This window comes from Cetorhinus maximus, chromosome 4 (assembly GCF_964194155.1).
Source record: "Cetorhinus maximus chromosome 4, sCetMax3.hap1.1, whole genome shotgun sequence".
Classification (NCBI taxonomy): domain Eukaryota; kingdom Metazoa; phylum Chordata; class Chondrichthyes; order Lamniformes; family Cetorhinidae; genus Cetorhinus; species Cetorhinus maximus.
In genome coordinates, this window is record NC_135882.1 from 39,964,220 (window position 1) to 39,973,199 (window position 8,980).

Here is an 8,980-nt window from a genome sequence, read left to right on the forward strand (position 1 = left end):
TGCAACTTTGGAATTCTCTGCCTCAGAAGGTGGTGGAGGCGGGGTCATTGAATATTTTTAAGGCAGAGGTAGATAGATTCTCATTAGGCAAGGGAATCAAAGGTTATCGGGGTTAGATGGGAATGGAAATCAAAACACAAGAAGGTCAGCCATGAGCTTATTGAATGGTGGAGCAGGCTCGAGAGGCCAAATGGTCTACTCCTGTTTCTATTTCTTATGTTCTTATCACCTACAGCCCTTTGTCAACTGATGAATCAATGTTCCTCCATGTTGAACATCACTTGGATGAAGCCCTGAGTGTAGCAAGGGTACAGAATGTACTCTAGGGGCAGAATTTTACATTCCCCACCGCCGGGTTTTCAGGTGGGGGGGATGGCCATGAAATTCTTTGGATGGCCCTCCCACTGGCCCTTCTACTTGTTCTGACCACTCCACAATTTTACAGTGAAATGGATGAGGGCTAGGCTGGCCTACCCACCCTTGTCGCAACGGAGGCTGTTAAGTGACCAATTAATGACCACTTGAGGGTCATTTCCCGCACAGCCAGGATGGTGGGGGATGTTCAACAGCTGGGGGGGAAGCTGAGGCCTTGGGTGGGAAGGGGGCATAGCACCTCCATCAATAGCCTCCTTTCACCATTTGGTGCCCCCACACCACCATGAGGTCTGCCCTTGCAGGTGTTCCCTCCCCCTTGGACTCTTCACCAGCACCCCCAACACCACACCCGCCCCATCAAACCCGAGGGTCTCACTTCCCCTCTATGCCCTGAGAATCCAACACTTAACTGGTTCTGGACTCCCAGGACTTAGACTCTGGGGGTTGCTTGTAGTCCCAGTCTTGGCCACTGCAGCTTCTGGCATAATGGGAGTAGGGAGCTGCGGCCAATCTGATTGGCCCCCAGCTCTCTGAGGCGGGTCTTCCTCCTGACTGAGGGGTGCCAGTCCCATTTCCATGCAATTAGTACTCCTTGGAGCATTAAATGGCTGTGGGGTAGCCAGTACTAGTGGCGATATGATCCTGACTAACCCTTCGGGTGTTGGGCAGAGAAACCCCACCATCCAAAAAATTCTGGCTCAGGTGTGGGACTTCAATGTCCATCACCAAGTGTTGCTTGGTGGTACTATCACTGGCCAAGTACTGAAAGACAATTCTGCTAGATTTGGGCTTAGATAGGTGGCAAGAGGATCAACAAGAGGGACAAAGCTGACCTCATCAATCTACATGACACAGATGCATCTATTCATGACAGTGTTGGTAGGAGCGGCTGTTGCACAATCTTGTGGAGGCAAAATCCCATCTTCGCACTGAGGATGCCCATAATTAAATTGTCTGGCACTACTACTGTGCTAAATGGGATAGATTCAGAGCAGATCTAGCAGCTCAAAATTTGCTTTGGGCCGTCAGCAGCAGCATTGTATACAACCACAATATGTAACTTCATGGTGCGGTGCATCCAGGCAATGTGTATAAAAATCAAATAGATTTTGTGATGGTGAAACAATGCTTTAGATACAATATAAAGAACATTCATATGTATCCCAGCACAGATATAAATTCAGATGAATGTTTCCTTGTGGCAAAAAATAAGGTTTAACTGAAAATACCAAAAATGAAAAAGATGTGTGACCTTTTAGACCTTGGCATGCTGAAGTATGAGAACATCAGAGAGGCATTTACACTTAAAGTGAAAAATAAGTATGAATGTCTCAGGATCATGGAAACAAACCAAACAGAGGTCTCAGAACAAGAAATAGAAAGCAAATGGAAAAACATGAAAGTGAGTATACAGTATGCTGCAAAGGAAATATTAGCAAAACAGAAAAGAAAGAGAGACAAGGAATGGGTGACAGATGAGATAATAGCAATGATGATATAGTTACAACACCAGCATCTACCAAACAATGTGCAAAATTGCCCAGGTAAGTCCTGTCCACAAAAAGTAGGTCAATTAAATCCATGAAAATACCGCCCCGTTAGACTACCCACAATCAACTGCAAAATGACGGAAGGTGTCACTAGTGGTACTATATCAGATAACAGTGATAGGGGCCTGGGAGCCGTGTTGTTACAAGATGATGTTGCTAACATAGGGCGGAATTTTCCATGTCTGCTAGCGTTAAGTGTGTTTGACAGCGTGAGCAGACAATATGGTGAGAAGGCCAAAAACCGGTTACACGATGTCGTGAAACCAGTTTGCAATCGTCCGCTTTGCCTGTTGATGGCGGGCCACATTTTCCACTGTCGGACGTCAGCAACCTCATTGTAATATATCATTATAAGCCCAGCCCGCTGGAATCATCCCGCACATTGGATCATCCGAGAACACAGCAGCATATATAAGTTGTGCACTTGGCAGACTGCACTTCGCGGGGAGCTCGGAGGGAGGTGAGTGCAGCACTCGCCAGGGTATCAAAATTGAGGCGCCACGCATTCAGACGAGGATACTTTTTTCTCAGCTGGCTGACAGTGCAGCGCTGGGGAAAGAGCTGCCCTGTGGTTGAGGCAACTTGGCAGGGGGTAACGGCTGCACTGCAGTTGAGGCAACTTGAGTGGGGGGGGGCAAGAACTGCACTGTGGTTGACGGTAGTGCACAAGCACGTGCAGGGTTGGGGGGTAGCCGCCAGACACTAGGGAAACCTTGTATAAAGTCGCCATTCCCCTGCAGCTGAGACATTTCAGATGCATTGACACACGTGGAATTGGGTCTGTAGCTTATCTGCCCACTCAAGCAACGCAGAGGCATGAGATTTCCACCAAATGCTCCTGAACTTTTCACCCCTCGGGCATGGACTGCAAGCTAATGAGTGTTTTAGTGGACTGCAGAACAGTTGGACAGCTGGGCACGTTGTACAATCTCCTTACACAAGCTGGCCATGGAGCAGTCACTGCTGGAGGTGCTCACAGCCCCTTGCAATGTCATCATCCCGGTTTGGAGCAGTCTCCCCCATGGTTCAAGCTAACAGTGCAGCCTTGCAGTGTGGGTTAGGAGAATGCCTTGCCTGAGCTGAGAGCACAGCATGCCAATTAGTCAGGTGGAGCGGGGCTGAGGTGTGTGGGGTCTCAGGCAGCCATGCAGTGCACTAAACTCTGGCCATCCAATTGGTGGCCAGCACTTTCTGGGGTATGTTAAGGGGCCTTCAGACTTAACCAATAGATGTTCTTAGAACACCCAAGCTTGCCTGGTGAACTAGCTGTATGCCCCATGGTGTACAGAGGGTGGAGATGAAGGAGAAGAGAGCGACAGAGGCACCTGGCTGGGCAGAGGGAGGGGCAGCACCCTCAGGAAGAAGGGGCAGCTGGGGCTCACGCACATGCCACTGAAGAGCCACAGCGAGCCATCGCTGATCGGTGCCTAGCTAGACCCACGGTCTATAGACACCACCTTTCGTTCCCGCTGATGACCAAGTCCAGTGTTGCCGAAGACTGCGCATGTCTAGGGAACTGGTTGGTCACATCTGCCAGCAGCTGCAGGGTTTGGCGCCACAGCGACATGGGGGGCATCTGCCCATGGCCGTGAAAGTGACCGTGGCGCTCAATTTCTACACCAGTGGCACCTTTCAGAGCTCCACCAGTGACCTCTGTTGGATATCGCAAGCTTCCACCCACAAATGCACTCATGAAGTCATGGATGCCATTTTCATAAAGGCACACAATTTTGTGCGTTTCGCCCAGGGCCAGGAAAGCCAGGAAGCAAGAGCTCTGGGAATTGTGCAGATCTCAGGTTTCCCACAGGTGTAGGGTGCCATCGACTGCACTCACGTGGCACCCAGATCTCCGTTGCAACAAGTGGTCAACTATGTCAACAGCAAGGGCTTCCACTCTCTGAATGTTCAGCTGGTGTGCGAGCACCACAAAAGCATCCTGCAGGTCTGCACACGGTTCCCAGGGAGTGTCCATGGCTCCAACTTCTCAGTTGGTCTCAGATCCCTGACATCTTCCAGGGTCCGAAGAGGCTGCAGGGTTGGCTCCTCAAGGACAAGCACTACCCGCAGAGGCCATGCCTGGTGACACCCAGGCAGCGACCTCAGACTGCAGGAGGGCGAAGGTATATCGAGACTTATGCTGTAACTCTCATCTCGGTGAAGCAAACCATTGGGATGCGAAAACGAGGTTCTGGTGCTTGGACCGGTCTGGTGGAGCCCTGCAATATAGTCCACAGAGGGTGTCACACATCGTCGTCGCCTGCTGCAGTCTTTACAACCTGACGTTGCAACGGGGAGATGGAGATAGAGGAACTGGACATCTCCTGCAATGAGAGGGACATCAACAGTGATGAGGGTGAGGAGGTCCCTGAAGGCGAAGATGACGGCGATGAGGCCAGCGCACTGGCTAGACGAGGCAGGCGCATTTGGGAGGCCCTCATAGCTGCTAGATTTGCAGAGGATGATAACGACATGCATTGAGGAGACACCATAGATCCTCACATTGCATCTGGTAATGTTTGACTCCTGTCTGGTTGATGGCAGCGCACATACCCTCTGTGATAAGGCTCCTGTCATGGAGACGCAGTGGAGGCCCTAATAGTCGCTCGATCCCAGGAGGACAATGACAACATGCAGTGAGGACACTCGAGACATCTCACATAGTCTCTGTGAATGTCTGACTGCTGTCTGGCTGAGGGTAGCTCGCTTGGGCTCCGTGAACAGGGTCATATCATGGAGATGCAGCCATGAAACTTTAAATGCGCCTGATCCTTTGTCCGCCTTCAGCACCTGAGCCCTTCAGGAGCACAGCATCACTGGTTGGCCACAGATGCTGACGAGATGGGGGCCAGCTCCAACTCAAAGATGCTGAGAGCACACAGAGAGAATGACAGAACTCTGTAACACCTGCCCATTCTGGCAGCAATGAAAGTGCACCATCGAGGTGCAGCATTCACTAAAGTGTCCAGTGAGTGTGAGGCCAGGCCATCACTTTGTTCTGAAGGCTGCACAAAGCACAGGGAAGAGGCCCTGGACTGAGACAGCTGCATTTATCTTGTGCAGGAACCAAGGTTTCACATCTGAGTGACACGAACACTGCTCATCAGGACAAGGAGCGACAGACAGGCAGACATTCTTGAGAGTTTATTTACAATAGTGAATATTATGTACAAGTGATTAACACCAAGTTTCCACAGAAGAAACGAGGTGGGGAGGAGCTCATTCTGCTCCCCAGCTCCTCGATAAAAGATTGAATCGTTCATTATTATGCATCGGAATGGCTGAACACCCATTGTGGGAGCAGATTAGTAGAGGTTTTGTACATCACTATTGCCAAAGGTTTGATGTAGACCGAACAAAGCTTGGGACTCTTTATAGTGACTGTTCCTGCTTAATATGGGAAGGACAACCTTTCCAGGGAAAAGCTGCAATAATGGAGAAAATAGCTACATCTTCCTGATTGGAGACAGGTGCAGCTCATTGTTGTCTGAGCGGGAGTTGTTGCTGTGGCTCTGCCTGGAGCTTGAAGGAGCCAGGAGTTGTTGTTGCTGCTGTGAATTGCGGGGCAAGAACAAGGAAACATCTCTCTGAGGGAGTTTTCCTATCTGGCGAGAGAGGGGAAATACACTGCTGAGTAGGGGAGGAGACCTGCTGCATTTAGAGGAGGCCTACAGCCAGAGGCCTCAGGCTTTGGGCATGGCCCCATTTGGAGGGAGGAGAAGACCAGGAGGGAGGAAATTACCTCTGGAACAAAGAACAGTTGTAACATCAAGCAGTGGGTGTTGTGGGCCTGAGGGGTTGGGGGTGGGGCAGGTGGGGAAGAAGATTTCTCTCCAGGGGATTATTGTGCTGACGGGGGATGCAGAAAAGCAAGTAATACCGGTGGGGTGTGGCTGTGTTTGTGGACTTTCTTTTTGATGCTTTGTGACCATGTGTGCCCACACCACCCTTCACGTTCCTTTAGAGTCCAGGCTAGCTGGGGCTGCTTGGTGAAGAATACCATCTGCCTGAAAGACTGTGTGCTGGACAGTTCTAGCTACCCGGGTGAAGACGCTTGCCTCCCTCTGTCTGAAGACACTCTCTGTGAAGAAACCACATCCCCACCAACCACAAACCCCCACACCCCCCACATCTACCCACCAGTGGCACTTGACAACCCCGTGCCGTTCGATCCTCCCTCCTGTGCCTTCCTCTCTCTCACTCTATCCTCTCTGAACTTTCTCATTTGGGGAGTACATTTTCCACCCTTGTCTCCCTGTACTATACAGATAATGATACCTTTTTGGGGCCTGTGTGGCTCTGATAGCCCATGGCTATACCATCTCCTGTGGTTGCGGAGCCATCAAAAACCACCTATGCAGGGGTGGTGGCTTCTCCATCTCCTGCCACTCCCATGGCCCTGTCACCTTTTTGTCTGGTGACTAGGGAGCATGGTGTTAAAGAGCTACACCCACCCTGATGTCTATTGAGGCCTGCATAAAGGCAATGGCAGGGGTAGTCAGCCCCTCGGCCATTGTCGGGTCCTCTAAGATGTATGGCAAAGCCGTATTTTTCCAGAGGACCGAGCCCTGTAAAAGGTGTTCACTGTGGGTGGGACTTTTCTGGCAGTGGACCCCCTTGAGGCCACCACCCAGAGACTTGTATTGTCCAATGTCCCGCCCTTTGTCCCCAATGGGCTTCTCCTCCCCCACCTCCATCTACTGGTAGAGGTCAGGTCCGGGATTGTGCCGATCCCGCTAGGCCTCAGGGAGACGAGCCTCCACCACATGTACTCCTTCCAGCACCAGCTATTTATACACCTGGCCCGGGAGCAGTGCGTAGAGGGGGGCCTCACTGTGGAGTATGAGTGGACTGCCTACAGAGTCTTCTGGACTGCGGATGGCATGTGGTGCCATGCTTGCAAGGAGATGGAGCCCATCCAAAAGAACTGCCCTTTCAAGGCTGCCAATACCATCCAGGCAGCCATAGCTGGCACCACTGTTCCTCGCCTCGCCACTTCTCCGCAAAGGGAGGTGCCACCGGCAGCTACCGCCACCTTGACTGCCGGTGAGGAGGGGGGGGGGAAGAGACCCCATGGCAGAATAAAGCGCTTTACCCTCACACACTCCCCATTCCCCATCCATGACAACTCATGCCACCTCAAGCAATGCCCCACCCATACCACCAATCTATGGCACTTCCATGACCATACGCCCCGTATACACTCTACAGATAAGCACTGAACACTAGAGTAACAATAGCATGTGTGTAAAATCTTTCAAAAAAAGTCATTCATTTATAGAAGTTACTCTTACTACAGTCCTATAAAAGTGTCAATCATCCAGACCATTTAAAGTATCAGTATCAGAAACTGCAAGCACTTACATTTTTTTGTCATGTGTAAATAAACAATGTGCAATTGACAGAATAGATCAGAGAGAAAGAGTTGTTAATCAAGCAATGTTTTTCTTGGACACAGCAGTTTCAAAACAGTAATGGATGTCTGGACTCTCAGCCCAAAAATACATTATGAAAACCTCTTTCAGGAAGGATTCAGTTGAAATCTAGCCTGTTGGCTAAATGATTTTGAAACTATAACTGAAGAGCTTTTAGCAGTGAGTTAGTCTTCTGGTTTTTATTCTTTCATGGGATGTGGACATTGCTGGCATGGCTAGCATTTGTTGCCCATCCATATTTACCCTGAGAAGGTGTTGCCCATCTTGAACTGCATTTGCCTATCTGTGGTGCAAGTGCTGTTAGGACTTTGCTGCAGCAGTTTGGTTCAACTGAATAACTTGCTAGCCTATTTCAGAGGGCAGTTAAGAATTAACCACATTGCTGTGGGTCTGGAATCACAAGTAGGCCAGACTGGATAAGGATGTAGATTTCCTTCCCTAAAGGACATTAGTGAACCAAATGGGATTATACAATTGATAATAGCTAACATGGTCACCATTCCTGAGATTAGTTTATCCCAAGTTTTACAGATGAATTATAACATTTCTCACTTCAGTTATAACCTTATTTATTCCAGTTATATAGGCATATCATAAACTTATCTATTAAATAGTTGCATTATAACATTGTTCTCCATAGCTGTATGGGTGTAACATTGGTGCTGTTTTATAGAGTTTTCCATATAGGCAGCATCCTGTCACATCCTGGTCTGAGTAAAGGTTCTGCCCCAGGCCCTCCTTGCCACTGACCAATTTTCAAGGAAGCAGGTTTTTTTTAAACCACCCCTGACATTTATTACTTCTGCATTATTTGAAATGAGTTTTGATCCATTAAGTCTCCAACTTTTTCTTGTAAGATATGGACCTAAGGTGGTCCCCCACCAGGATAAACAGATGAGTTTCATCCAGGTCTTGAATTATGCATTTTTTTCCCCCAAAGCATTTGTCTCATCTAAGTACAGCAAAAATTATTTCATGGCTGGGTCACATTCAATAAGAACTCCTTATAAGACATTAGCCATCTTTATTGAAGCTCTATGATGATTGTCAAGAGTCACTGTTGATCATCAAACTGCATATGAACATATCAACGATGTAGTCCAATGAGATCAACCAACACCGCAGTTATTCCCAGTGGTCTTATGAGTGTTCAGCCTTGGATGTCTGTATAAATAAACTCTCAAGGACAGTTTCTGTTCAAAACATTTTTCAGTTCGTTGGGGGCTCCCAAACCAGCTCCTGGGAACCCACAATGAGCAGGCAGGAAATATCTTTAACAATATTTGGGTATCTCCCACAATGAAGTGTGCCTGCCAAACTTTGGGACTGGTCCAAATTAATATCCTGCCAATCTCCCCCTATAACAATCTTCTGCAAACTCTTCACAGAAATTCCACCTCACATTTTTTCCTCTTTATTTTCAACTGATAACTTATGACGTGTGATTAATTGCCCTCTGATTACATTGGCTGAGGTAGACCTTTAACATTTGGCACTATGGATGTCCAACATTCCAAATAGCTAGTGTTTCTGAGACAAAATTGGTGGGAATTATGTCAAGGTATTGCCATTATTGCATTCCTTTAGCACACATGCACCCATATCTAGACAACTGTGATGGTA

The 8,980-nt window shown here is 48.7% G+C and overlaps 1 pseudogene; it reads right to left on the bottom strand.

The window, feature by feature from the left end:
* Nucleotides 1-8,126: 8,126 nt before the first annotated feature.
* LOC144679313 (general transcription factor IIH subunit 5 pseudogene) lies at nucleotides 8,127-8,379 on the bottom strand (annotated as a pseudogene).
* Nucleotides 8,380-8,980: the final 601 nt, after the last annotated feature.